Source organism: Balaenoptera borealis (assembly GCF_965194805.1).
Source record: "Balaenoptera borealis genome assembly, chromosome: 6".
Classification (NCBI taxonomy): Eukaryota; Metazoa; Chordata; class Mammalia; order Artiodactyla; family Balaenopteridae; genus Balaenoptera; species Balaenoptera borealis.
Window position 1 is genome coordinate 29,678,241 of NC_138863.1, and position 14,608 is coordinate 29,692,848.

The 14,608-nt window shown below is 39.9% G+C and overlaps 2 protein-coding genes across 18 annotated transcripts in view; one reads left to right on the forward strand and one right to left on the reverse strand.

Annotated features, from left to right (window-relative positions):
- The window catches only part of ZDBF2 (zinc finger DBF-type containing 2), a 31,389-nt gene extending 23,541 nt beyond the window's left edge, over window positions 1-7,848 (reverse strand). Inside the window, exons 1-3 of one of the 11 annotated variants that reach the window (XM_082397029.1) lie at window positions 7,537-7,647; window positions 2,195-2,248; window positions 1,412-1,490 (exon numbers count right to left, since the gene is read on the reverse strand). The gene's annotated coding sequence lies outside the window, so the exon portion shown is untranslated. The other 10 variants (XM_082397020.1, XM_082397026.1, XM_082397027.1 and 7 more) reach the window with 10 other exon arrangements.
- A 71-nt stretch (window positions 7,849-7,919) lies between these two features.
- CMKLR2 (chemerin chemokine-like receptor 2) overlaps window positions 7,920-14,608 on the forward strand; it is a 75,032-nt gene continuing 68,343 nt past the window's right edge. For 6 of the 7 annotated variants that reach the window (XM_082397155.1, XM_082397151.1, XM_082397157.1 and 3 more), the window contains exons 1-2: window positions 7,920-8,037; window positions 12,911-13,365. The gene's annotated coding sequence lies outside the window, so the exon portion shown is untranslated. Of the gene's footprint in view, window positions 8,038-8,079; window positions 13,366-14,608 lie in introns of those variants that run through there. The other variant, XM_082397156.1, reaches the window with a different exon arrangement.

Genomic DNA, 14,608 nt, shown 5'->3' on the forward strand with positions numbered 1-14,608 from the left:
CTACCATGAGCTACTGAACCAATCAATGAGCCTGGAATAAAATGAGACCTCTGAATCTTCTTTTCTTTTTTAATTGAGGAATAGTTGAGGCACAATGTAAGTTTCAGGTGTACAACATAGTACAATTCACAATTTTTAAAGGGTATATTCCATTTATAGTTATTATAAAATATTGGCCATATTCCCTGTGTTGTACCATATATCCATGTAGCTTATCTATTTTATACATAGTAGTTTGTACGTCTTAATTCCCTACCCTTATCTTGCCCCTCTTCTCTTCCCTCTCCCCCCGGTAACCACTAGTTTGTTCTCTTTATCTGTGAGTCTGTTTTCTGTTATATTCACTAGTTTATTTTTTAGATTCCACATATACGTGGATATATATGATATCATACAGTATTTGTCTTTCTCTGAGACCTATGCATCTTCTAAAAGAGTAGTGTGTTGCCAGTATTTGAAGCCTAGATGACTACATTTTTTATTGATTTTCTAAGTTGTTAAGAGTTATCAGAAAGTGATTCAGGATTGAATACAGTACTCAATTTATAAAGACAAATTACTATTTCTAAGTTGTTACTATAGTATATTTACTATACTTTAACAAAGCTTATTAATTTTCCCATTATGTTTCTACACAAAATCCCAGATTATGTGAACTCTCAGTGTCATATATAACATCTTATTCTCTAGCATGAGAGTAGATACTACATTTATTTTCTGCTTAATCCACAGAGGCAGATTTTAAAGTAATTTATCCAACAAAGTTGCTAAAAAACAAAATAGCAACTAATATAGCCTCTGAAACAAAAGACATTTCTCTTCTGACAATTACATAAACAAAACGAATATGAAGAATTTTTTTCCAACTAGTGCAATAAGATTTCTCTACAAATAAAGAATAGTTTCCAAGTTTCTACCCTCCTCCCCAAAACTATAATCCTTCATCATTACATACTGCATTACATACTGGTTTCCAAACCAGGCTGAATATAAAAATCATACCCCAAAATTCTGATTTAGTAAATCTGAGAATAGAGCCTAGAATTCAGAATTTTTTTAATTTCCCGAGTAATTATGATACAGACACAATTTATTCACTTACACAAAATATAACAAATTTAAGTAATAAATTAAATACAATGAGTTTTTTTGCTGTTTTGTGAAAGTGAAAATAGGATTTTAAGAGATAATTTCATCAAGGTTTTAATTCTAATTATTTTAAACACTCTTATCTGTTGAAAAAAATAAAGAGAATGATCCTATAATGTTATGAGTGTTTCTGATAGATTATCCTGCAACAGAAAAAGTTTATTCATTAAAATCAATGTTCAAAAATTGAAACCACAGCCTTAAAACCAATAAGAATAGAAAAACTTCATTAAATCAAAATGCTTTCATAACATTCACTTACCCATTACTTTTTATTATGAGAAACTTTGATAGTTTCTGACTTCTCACTTATAGGGAAAATAAATCAATTAAACCAGCTTCTGAAATAAAGAATATATAAGAAATTATTTATTTAAAATTTGGTCTTTTTTCCATTAATTTACGTCACTTATTAACCTGAAGCAACAAAATGAAAGAAAGTTTAAGTTGTATTCATAGATGTGGCAATTTTCAGGCTGAGAGAACTCTAGAGTTTAAACCTGAACTCTGAAAATCATTAAATAAACTTTTTAGTGCTTTATTTAAAATATAATTAAAACATTCATTGGATAAAAGGCAAAATGAAAGTATGAGTCTAACATCACACACACACGCACACAAAATTTAAATACTTTAAATATTTTTTGATCTTTAACCCTTATGGACTTTAACTCCCATGGCATTATTACCTGCCATTTCATCATCTCTAGTGCCATGCCACAATGAAACAGAGCTACAATAAACCAAAAGCACCTGTTGGCATTTGGAAAAATTCACATGCTAGAACCCCAAAAACTTATGGAATCAAAATCCCCTGGTGGGAAGCCAGGCACATGCATATTACACATATTTAAAATGTTCCAAGGTGATTCTGATATAGGTTGAACCAATAATGCGTCATTTTTCATGTAGTAACAAAATTCTTAAAGGGATCATTTCTTTGGGGCCCGGGATTACATTACTTTACATGACCAAATGGGTCTTTTTATACAAACTCCGAATTCTATTGGTACCTGGTATTTTTATAAAGTAACAAATCATTTACCTTGAGCAGAAAAGGTCAGATATTTCATCAGCTATATTTAGTCCTGGCAAACATCTATAAATTAAAATAAAACTGTTTAACAAAAAATGATAAGCCCTATGAGTGTCTACCATTAACCAAATTAAATACCCTCAAGTCACAATTTAAGTTTGAAGAGTGACACGACTATGTTTCCAGTAATAGGAGAAAAACTACTAACTTTTGAACACAAAGCACTTTACATACTATGACGCACTGAATCCCACATGACCTCTTAAGATGTTCTGGAACAGAGTAACTCTGATGGTGCATATAACCCACCCTCAAATACTTCAGATCTCTGGGTTCTGGGAACAGTAGCTGTAAGAACGCAAGGCACAGCTGTGCCTCTGGTAGGGTTAAGAACAAAGAGGCCATCAAACCCAAAATGAGCTTCATGAGAAACTTTTCAAAGAAATATTTATGTGAAACTTAAGTTTGGGTCCTGAACTAACTACACAACTCTCAGTTTTTGTGTTAGTTTTAATTAAAAAATACTGTCAATTCCTTATCACCTATCTATATCAATTGACAATTAAACCAAATTATCCATTTTTTATTCCTCCACATTGTCCTGGGCAAAGTGTTAACCCCCCTACCCAGGATCACTGGTTAACAAGAAATTCCAGCACTTGGACTCAACACTTGACACCACTGTATGATCAAGGAATAAACATTTAGCACCTACCCTGTGCAGGGTTCTATGCTAGGAGCATCAAGGGATAGAGAGAAATACAAGACAAGCTTTCTTGCTCTCAAGAAGTTTAGATGGAATTGGGAAATAAATGCAAAAATATCAGGTGGTATCTGAGAAATGCCTAGGCACAAATAATAAGTACAAATAGGTTTAGCTGCAAAATTCAGTTTTAGCTGGAGGAACCAGGGATGTCACAGTGGATATGGTTTTTTTAACTGGACATTGGAAACTGGGTAGAATTTGTTTACAAAACTGTCAGGAAAAGCTATTCCAAGTAACAAAGAAGCAAAGTATAAAAGCAAGAAAGCACAAGATATTTTTGGAGATAGTTCATCTGGAGCTAAGTTTTCATTTAAGAATTTAAGGGGCACTAAAGCAAGAAAAGTAGACTGAGTTTTAACATGATAGGATTTAAAAGCAGACTAAAGATTTAGACCATATCTTCAGGCAGTGTATAAATTTTTTGGAAAGCAGTGTACTCAAGGAGTGCTTTAAGAAAATTCTGGAACAACAGTTCTTTCCTACTCAAAGATGCTTTTCATAGGATAAGGAATATAACTATTAAACTATTCAGCACTATTTCCTAGAATATTGGAGAATTAGTTAATACCCAAAACATCCAAGTTCAAAGAGTCAGTATCCCTTAGAGCAAAGACTTAGTCTTATTTATACTTATAAATTAGGAAAACACACATTAATTTTTTTCTTTAAGAAATGACTTTTATTAATTTTATGATATTTATTAATTTATTAATTTTTATTATGAAAGTAAAACAAAATTATAGTACAATTATAAAAATTAAGAAATAAAGAGCATAAAATCAGCTGTAATTCCACTACCCACCATTTACATTTGCCATATATTCTTCTTTGTTCTAAACATGTTTTTTACAAAAATGGAATGGTACTACCCATTCTATTCTATAGTCTCCTCTTTCATTTAACCATATATGATGAGCACCTCTATATGACATTATATATAATTCCAAACAGAATGTTTAAAGATTGCATACTATTTCATACTATTTCATTTTATCAGTGTAAGATAAAAGCCCTCTTATCTGATAAGACCCAGTAGTTGGTGAGTTAACTTTTTAAAAATTGGCCAATAAGATGATTTTTAAAATACATACACACATAACCTTAATATTTTATCTAACTTAAAACATACAAATGAATACATGTTTGATATAAGGTCAAGATAGACTTTTTTGTTTCATTGAGGGCTTTTTGTGGATAGGACAGCTGGAGTTCCAAGTCTTATTTTTTTCATATTTTCATAAACACATCAGGATTTACCCGCAAGGAGTTTCTGAAACCAAGTACCCCTAAGACCAAGTTCCCCTGACGAGTTTATGATTAACCTCTCTATCCAAAACTTTATTCCCTTTCTTGTCCCACCCCTGCTCCCTTTAGGATTGAGAAGTATCAAAGAAAAGGGGGGACTGAGACCAAGCAGGACCCTGTGGGGCCCTCCCAGGTACAAAAGCCCCTCCATGTCCCCCATTTCTTGTTTGTAGAAAAAGGATTTAGTCTCCTAGGCCTTCCCTGGTTCCAAAAAGCAGATTCAAACAGTTACGAATTAGGGAAGTGAGGGAATGCAGAAACAAAGGAAAAGCAGTTAGGCAAGAAAAGTAATGATAGCTTAAACAATATTTCAGTGGTAAAACAGAGTCCTAGTTCCTCCTCAAGGGATATACATAACAATCTGAAGCATATCTTTGAGTTTTTCTGCAGAAACTAAGACTGCCCCCCCACCCAGTGGAGGATGGTGACTACATGCTAACAAGAAGGCAGACCCCAGACTGGTTGGAACCAAAAGGTTAATGATTAAGAATCCCAAAAAATCACCCTGTTACCTCACCACCAACCAATCAGAAGAAAGTCCACGAGCTGCAACCCTCGCCCCAAATGTTGGCCTTAAAAAACCCTTCCCTGAAAGCCATCGGGGAGTTCGGGTCTTTTGAACACGAGCTGCCTGTTTTCCTTGCTTGGCACCCTGCAAATAAACGCTGTACTTTCCTTCACCACAACCCGGTGTCAGTAGATTGGCTTTGCTGTGCAGCGGGCGAGCAGACCCAAGTTCGGTTCGGTAACATTTCCATTTTGGTTCCTCTAAAACAGAATAAGAACTTAAAGACATTTTCAAAACTGAGAGAAGTATTACAATTAATGTTTAAGATTTCCCCCAACCTTTTACAGTTGTGATAACCAATTAAGTGCTTTTGCAACAGCCTTTTTTTGAGGCCAAAGCATTTGATTTATATTTTTCATAAAAATAAAGTGCTATATAAAATGACAATGCTTACACTCTTATTTCATTGGTTTATGTAACATTTAAAACTGCAAAACCAATCTGGGGCAGTGAAGAGAGATCTTTGAAATGCCTGAGATAACTTCAGCAGAACTGTCTCAAATAGAAATAAAGTGCTTTTTTTTTAGGACTGTTTCTTGCATACCTGAGATCTGTACCTACTGCAGAGATAAATAAACACATTTTTGAAGTGCCTTGAATTATAAGTGTGTGAGTTTCTCAAGCTGACAGTGGTATTGAATAAGAGCTAACAAAACCCAGAATCCCTGTGGGAAATATTTTTCAATTGCTTGACAATAGAGACATCAGCTCAATAATAAATAAATAAGTAAAGACAATAGAAGGGCATTTGGTCTACTCAATAAGATAATCTAAATTACTTTTCTAGCAATAGAAAAACAATTGGGGAGCAGTCACAAAACAATGGCTAAATGACATAAAAAGACCATCTTAATTCAGTGTCCCTTTCCTTATAACATTATTAACTAATTTTCAATTTCCCACTCTTTTGGATTATCCACCTTCTATGGGTTTACCTCTGGTGACAAGAATTATCCTGGATACCTCCGTTCAGTCTTAATAGCTAACTTGTAGTGAGTACTTACTTAAACTGTGCAGGCACTAAATCAACAGTTTCACATGCATTATCTCATCTGAATATCAAACAGCCTTATAAGGTTGGTGTTCCGGTAACTCCCACTTTACAAATCAAGAAACTGAAGTTCAGAGAGAAGCACTATCATGTTCCAGGTCACACACAAATAACCAGTGTAGCTGGGATTTGACCCTAGGTCAATCTGAGCAGTTTATGCTCTTAACCTCTGAACTTCTTTAAAAGGCTTTCTCTCTGTATTTTCAGGAATGCTAATTGATTGTTTTAATATTAGGTGAAAACAAATAATTAAGATCTAATTTGATACAATAAACACTGTCAAATGTTCCAAAGAAAAAAGTAGAACTATTGTTAAACTTAATTGCATCATCACTCCCATTCTTTTTTTTTTCCCCCTCCCTTTCTGAGATGAGTGCTGACAGTACCTTGGGTTAGTGACTTTCAAATTTGATTAGCATGGCACACGGGAAGCAGTACATTTTATATCACAACCCAGCATATGTAGACACACATGCACACACCACACACACACGCAAACTTTAAAAGTTTCACAAAACAATATCTTCATTACAGGTAATGCATTCTGGTATTTTCTATGTTATCTTATTTCGGCTTATGAAACTAGTGGTTATGATTCACTACATTAATTTCACAATTCACTAATGGTTTGAAAACTGCAATTTAAAAAAAAACATTGCCTCAAATTATTAAGCAGAGCAAACAATACTTCATAGAAAATGATTGTTACCCTGAATTCAGCTTATTTCTATCCAACATCTTGGCCACTGCAGTGATATTTTATTAAATCTTTTAGGAGTTTCTTTGCTAAGGTTGGCCACTGGTCAAGGTTCAGGGAGAAGAAAATTCTTGCTTTACAGGCTTTGGGTCCAAATCAGTACAAGTTGAGAAGGCAGTGGAAAGATGTTTATGCATTGATATAGGAAAAGTCCTTCATGTATTAAACAGTAGATCACATTAGCACCCCATTTATGTAAGACGAATATCTGTTTATGTATCCCAAATTGTTAATAGTGACTCTCTCTTGAGGATGAGATTGCTATAGCTTTTTCAGCGATTTTTCCCCCCGATAGTACATAATTGCTGTAAAAAACAAAAACAAAGGTAAACAAAATTCAATTTGAAGGGGTAAAAAACGTTTTAGTTCCGTGAGAGTCAGTATCTCTTCCAAGCGCTGCCAAATTCATCGCGCCGGAAAATGTTAGGAACTGGAAAGGGCCTTAGGAGCACGTGATAACAACGGCGTAATTTGACCAGATTTACACAACTGTTGCACGACAATAGTAAAATGATTGTTAACACAAAAATCTAACGTTTCCAAAATAAATTCTGATCGCCAGAGGCCGGTAAAGGCTAGATTTGGGGACAGCTGGACACAACGCAGGGCACTGGGGGAAAGGGATTTGTGGACAGGTGGCTCCGGATCTCGGCCCCGTAGGTGCCCCTGCACTTCCCGCGGGTACAAAGCCCTAAATCCGACCTCCGCAGGCCGCCTCCTCCCCAGCCCCAGCCCAAGGCCTAGTCCGCGAGACCCTCCGACCTGGGGCCCCCGACAGACGGGCAAAGCAGCCTGCGCGCCACCTCCACCCACGCCCCAGCCACCTCGATTCCGGCCCGGAGACGCCGGCCCCGCTCACGCAGGAGGGGCAGAAAGGGACTCAGGGTGAGGGGAAGCCAAGGACCTGCGAAGCGGGCGCTGGAGCCGGGCGAGCAGTCTACGCGTCCGTCTGGAAGAAGAAGCCACCCCGCGAGCGAGACGAGCAGGCCCCACCCCCGGCCGCGCTCTCGGAGCCCGCGATCGTCTCCCTTGCTGCGCGCCGCCCGGCCCCGCCCCTCCCGCGCTCGCCCCGCCCCCACTCCGCCCTGCGGCCGTTCTCACCTCGGTGGAGGCCGCCCTGATTCCTTCCCGGCCTGGGTGGAGGCCAAGGACCCAGGGAGTACGCTCCCTTCCTATTCCGAATCCACCACGACGCCCAGACCCCCGGGCTGTCCAGAGAGCCGCCCGCCGCCCGCCGCCCGCGGAGCCAGAAATTGGAGCCACCGTCTCTCCCGCCAGTGCGGGAGGATAAGCAGAGCGAGAGCGTCACTCGCAGGACCCGGGGCCCGTGTCAGGACTCAGCCCACGTAGACATCCACGGGGAATGTAGCGTTGCAGCCCTCATTAAGGTTTGACGTCAACGAAGGTGCGAAAACAGGGGCCCCTCTGACGCAGGAGCCACGGGACCGCCCCCTGCCCGCCCCCGCCCCTGGTGGTTGGAGTACCCTTCCTCCCGCCGCGCTGTCCCCTCCCCACATCTTGAAAGGAAACACTTCCTCCAGGGTCTGGGCCCGAGTCCGGAGCTTGTGAAATCAAACGTGTTCCAGCCCAAATGACTAGGCTCATAGCGCAGGGTAGACATCAAGGTTTTAGCCTTTGAGGGACCAAATAGAAATTGCTTGCCAATTCAAAGCCACATAGGAACTGTAGAGAATGGAGCTAAGAGAGCTACTCGTTCGCGCTGTTTTCGTGTGTTTCCCACATGAGGTGCACCTAACAAAAGCTGCTGTTTAATGAGCGCTTACTTTGTGCTAGGCACCGTGTTGAAGGTTTACGTGTGTATTCTTGCAATTCATACTCAGAGCAACCCTTTATAGGATCTTAGGACGAACGCTATTATGACCCCCTTGGACAAATGAGAAAAGTGAGGTTTAAAGAAGTTAGGTATTCAGAGACCTGCATTGCATGTGAAAGGGTTCCGAATATTGACCAGAATCTACTGTCATTTAATTATATTCTGTACCACTCACTACAAATATAGTGGTGTGCAAAAACAGTTTTGTGTATAATGGATACAAACCTAAATCAATCACAGTACTGAATATATCATAATCTGTCATAAGGAAAATTATCATACCTAAAATGGAGAGGGCCTCCAGTTGGAGAGCTTATGTCTTACGTAAAAATAATCTCAACATGAGCTACTTTGCTCTTTGCCATAACTATCATTATGCTTTTTTGGTGAGCTTGTGACATTGTCCCCCTCCCCTTTTTTAAACCTAACCATTGCTTTAGCATCCGTAGTTTCCATTCTTTATGTAATTCTCAGCTCCTGCCTCCCCCACTACATCTTTCCCCCTGTTACAACTTTCTCCCCTGCTTTAAACGAGGGCTATTGCAACTGTTCGTTCGTCAACCCCTTTAGATTTTTTAAACACACCAAAAAGTACTGATTTCTTTTAAGGCAAGCCCTTTCCAAATCCCAGCCTTGGAACTGATCAAAGAAAACCCATCACCTGTTAACCCAGCCACCATGACATGATGTATTTCACAGATGCTAACACACACATTTTTCACTCTTTAACATCTCTGAAATCGGGGTGCATTTTACAAACTGGTCTCAATATTATTGGCCAGGTGGCTATTATATTAACCTAGTTGTCCTTCCCTCCACACATAGAAACTTGCATGTAGCTGTTCACATTGTCCTTATTTCAACTGAGTTAAGTGCATTTTTTAATATAATAAAGCCCACAACCCTAAGAGGAGGGAATTAACAGGAGGAGGAATTAAGAGGAGGGAGAGACATAGGAGTCTCTCAGACTTAAAGGGAGTTTTTCTTAGAAAAAGAGGGAAGATTTTCCCAAGACCAAAAAGAGATTTTGGCACTTACAAAAGAGAGATATGGCACTGGCTACAAGCTATTAAACCGTGGGAGCCCTGAATTACTCACCAAGTACATTAGTTCTTAATGCACTTTGGAAACCTATATCTGAACAGTTAAATAGTAAGCCTAACATCCCCCCCCAAAAAAAGTGAAATTACATAGTTATTATTCCTGATGGTACGGTTAGTCAGTTACAACTGCTCTTACGTTTTAGTCCAAAAAAATCATTGAAGAAGGAAAATGAGTCCTGGGTGTTACCTGAAAACCATCCATTGAACTCTTCAGGATAGATCAAGAAAGTGCTGGCATCAAAACTTGAGGAATAGGATCTGCAGCTTGGAAAAAATCCCGGATTTGATAGTGGAGCACTTTTTTTTTTTTTTTTTTTTTTTTATGGCAGTGTTGGGTCTTTGTTTCTGTGCGAGGGCTTTCTCTAGTTGCGGCAAGCAGGGGCCACTCTTCATCGCGGTACGTGGGCCTCTCACTATCATGGCCTCTCTTGTTGTGGAGCACAGGCTCCAGACGCTCAGGCTCTGTAATCGTGGCTCACGGGCCACAGTTGCTCCGCGGCATGTGGGATCTTCCCACACCAGGGCTCGAACCCGTGTCCCCTGCATTGACAGGCAGATTCTCAACCACTGCGCCACCAGGGAAGCCCCAAGTGGAGCACTTTTTGAAGGCTTGGTGCACCACCAACACTTTTGGTGGCACAAAAGACAGTACTGTATGGAAAACCACAGCCATCAACAACTGTTTCAAAAAGTGATTTAGAAAAGTTGGAAAGTGAAGAAATTGGGGGAACACCATAACCAATTTTACTTATATCTCCCTTTTTTATGCACGCACAAGATTGATACATAATAGTCTGCATCTAAGTCTGAAAGTGTTCTTTCACTAAGTATGAAATAAAAATACTAAGTTACCGGAAACCATTGCATTTTAGTTTGTGGCTGCACTTTTTTCCAACATGATACTATCATGTAAAATTAGAGGAAGTGCCATCCTGCATCGGATTAGCAGTCCTTCCAGACCAGATTTCTGTGAAGTGGCAATGGGTGCATTTTCGACGGAGTTTAATTATCTTTAAGATGAAGCTCTAAAAGTTGTAATTTCCCCCCAATCCTTTATTAATCCACTACAGATCTAAACCCATACATTCGGCAAATATTTATTTAAAGGACTCTAGGGATCAAGGTTGGGATTGTATGTATCCCATTCCCTCCTCAGGGAGAAAAATGATCCTATGTATATGTTATTTCATATTCTTCTTTCTTCAAAGGAAGAATAAAAGCTTCTCTTTTAGGTCCGGAAATCATTCCAATAATACCTGTATTTTGTGAGCTGTGTAAGCTAACATTAGGCTAATGTCTTAAGGAAGAAGGCTCTAGGGAAAACCTAGATCTCATTCCTGAGTCATAAAAGAATTTAGATTCCATAGGTTTAGAGTTTGGATTATGTTTCCCCCAAGTTCTGTTATTGTGCCTATCTACCTATTCACAAGTCAGATCGTTATGAAGCTTTTATCCATTAGCTTGGCATTTTACCTCTTTAAAGGGTATAATGTCATCTTTAAGGGAAAAGAATTCACTCACATGCCCCATTCAAGTCACAATTTTAAAATTAATGAGAATGGTCACAAAATACCTCCATTCATTTTTATCTTGTTCTTGATTCTTTCCTGTAAGATATTTCCCATCCTTGACAAAAATTTCATCTAAAAGAAGAAGGAAGGATGAGGAAAGGATAGTAGTGCTAATGTCTTCATCTTTCTGATTGTTGGAACAAGAGGTTCGTGAAAGGGAATGAAAGTTAAAGTATATAGCTAAAAGTTGCAGAGGTATATGGCGGACCTAGGCGAATGGCAGTATAAATACGGGGAGGAGAGCACAGGGGGAGACAGTGCCCCAACCACAGCCTTGTTCGAGTCAACTGCGTAATGTCTAAAGGTGGCAAATCACTAAATAGCAATATAAGCCTATTTCTAACTAAACATACAGACGATCCACCAGAACTAAAGACCAAAAACATTTTTACTGGTTGCTTCTGCTTGTCAGGAGTGGATGTAGGCAAAGGCATGGCACCAGGGCAAGCAGCTACACTTCTAATATCAAAGCGTTTTCCCCCAGATCAATTTAAAATTATGCACAGTGAGATTTAACATCTCTGTTCTAGCCTTCCCACCCTATTCTTCCTTCAGTTAAACTTAACACTTGTTCCTTTCTTTTTTTTTTTAATGAATTTATTTATTTTGGCTGTGTTGGGTCTTCATTGCTGCATGCGGGCTTTCTGTAGTTGTGGCGAGCGGGAGCTACTCTTCGCTGCGGTGCGCAGGCTTCTCTTTGCGGTGGCTTCTCTTGTTGCGGAGCACGGGCTCTAGGCATGCGGGCTTCAGTAGTTGCGGCACTTGGGCTCAGTAGTTGTGGCTCGAGGGCTGTAGAACGCGGGCTTAGTAGTTGTGGTGCATGGGCTTAGCTGCTCCGTGGCGTGTGGGATCTTCCCGGACCAGGGATCAAACCCGTGTCCCCTGCACTGGCAGGCGGATTCTTAACCACTGCGCCACCAGGGAAGTCCCCTTGTTCCTTTCTTTAACTCAAAAATCATTGCAAAACTTATGTTCTCTGGAGTTTTAACTTTAAAAAAAACAATAATTCCTATTGCCTTTCTGTATGATGAAGTCATCAATATGAGAACTATATTCGTGAGCCTTTTCCTCTATTTAAGCTCCCAGATGTTTTCACTGGTTGACTTGCAACAATATTAGAAGTATTCCATTGGAATACAGTTGCTATAAGGAAGAATTTAGAGGCTGATGTGAATTCCATAGACCCTATTTTTTAAAAATTCACTGGTGACATTTGAATCATATTTGGAAAGAGTTCCAGAATATATTAAGAGAAAAAAGCAAAGTATAATAATTTTGTGTTAGAGAAGGAGAACTAGGAATATAAATATATACAGTAATTGTATTTTCACAATGAAACTCAGGAAATGAATAAAATCATTTATGGCAGAGCTGAGGTTGTGAGAAATGGGAAAGATGACGGTGAAGAGAGTGAAATTTTTCACTGGTGCTTATTATGTTATGGTTTATGAGTTTTCTGAATTTTTTTCTATTTAAAATGTTAGCTAAATTAAAATTTAAACTAAAATAAATTAGACAGTGGAGAAATAGAGTTGTGATGATGGACTGTGGAGCAGGAACCTGACTCAAGAGGCTTTTGGAGAAGAAGGTGTAGGGATGAAAACTTTGGCATCCTTCGAAACACCGTCTATGGGTATTTGCTCCTAAATGGACCTCAGAATCTCTTGTACATGACCATAGAGTGAGTAACAAACTGGAGTCAAAACTGGAGTCATTTTGTCGGTGTTGGTGGTGGTGGTGGTCATTGTTGTCCTTGCTGTTGTTTTTCAGAAACTGAGGGGCTGCTTCCCCACCTGAACCTGAGCCTGCCAGAACAACTTGTCCAGACCACCAGGGACCTGAGAGCGGAGAGAATATCCGCTGCCTGGCAGCCCTGCGTGGGGCTTTCCAGCATCAAAACAGATGAACCAGGGTACAGAGGATTTACCACCTTTCAAAAAGGATTTTGGCTCACTGTCGGAAAGGACCTTGCAGCAGATGGCATCACCCCAGCCCAGGAGTTCACTGCTAAAGAGGACTCAGCACCCTCCTCAAGCTCTTATGCAGAATTACCCCTTGGACTCAACCCAGCTGTGCCGCTCCACACTTACAGCAGCCTCCCCTACTCCTCCCCTAAACGTCTCCGGGATCATTTACAGCAATATCACCCACGGGATGTCTGCCTTCCAGAGCTAGCAGCTTGCTTCCCCCGGGATCCTGCTATATTCTACCCTGCCTGGTAAACTGTAAGTAACAAACCTTTCAAACTTTTGCTAATTCTACTGATAGGTATGTTAGTGATCCATGTCCTGCTTGTTTGCCTCTTAAAATACTGTAATAATGTACTTCCCTACTGTTATATTTATTTTATTATACTTCATTTTATTGTGGTAAGAACATTTAATGAGATCTACCCTCTTAACCGATAGTCAGGTATACAATACCGCATTTTTATCTGTAGGCACAGTGTTGCACAGCAGGTTTCTAGAACTTGTTCATTTTTCGTATCTACTATGACTAAGGTATCATCCTTACCGCCAAAGCCTCTAAGAAACGCTCGAGTGCCACAGGGTCAATGGTATTAACTGTCCTATCTTATTTAATGTACTCCTAAATGCTCTGGCATTTGGAGCCTGTGGACACTGGGAACCCACTCTCCAGGATTAACTACATCCAAGAGATAACAAGCAACTTGCCTGCCAGCAAAACTTTGATATGCAAGCAAACCAATTCAGAGTCCATACCCCCTACCCAGGCGGATCCTTTTATCAGACCTCTGCAGTCCAGGACTCTATCCCCTGCCCTAATCGCTGCAGGGCCAGGTGTGAGACTACTGGAGAACAACCTTATGGCCCAGGGTTCCTAGTAAATGTTCAAACTCTCCAATCATAGTTCCTGCTCTTGTTTATCTTGCCCATTCCCTCTGGAGAAAACCTCCAGAAAGGACCCTGCCCCCAGTTCTCCTCTCTCTTCCTGCTGATGGTGCAGACTGTCTCCCCTGGTGGCCCTCCTGTTTCTAGGGGACTGTGAAATTAGTACAGAACTTCTTCCGTCATCACAATTATTTTCGCTGTGTGTGTGTGTCTTACTATTTATGCTGACAACAAATCCAGGGTAGGTTTTTAGAACAACTGGCACTGCATGGCAGAGTGCTTTCGCCAGACGGAGATGGTAGGTCCTTGGACTGCTTGGCGCATCAATGGGACCCAACGGCAGCAACCACTGCCTAAAGGGCACCGCTGGTGCTTGGCTAGCTTGCTGCTTGATGGCTACTGCATTGCGTTGTTTTTTGTCGGGTGTTAGTAGTGTGATTTCCCAGCCTAAAATTGTTTAAGTGGCAAGACATGTCTTATTCAGGAACATAGCAGTAGTACGGGGACTTCTCTAATGGGAAGTGGAGAAGTCCTTAAACCCTTCAAAAAAAAATTGAGTGTGAGTCGGTACAACCATTCTAGAAAACACAATGGAGTTTCCATAAAAAATAAAAAA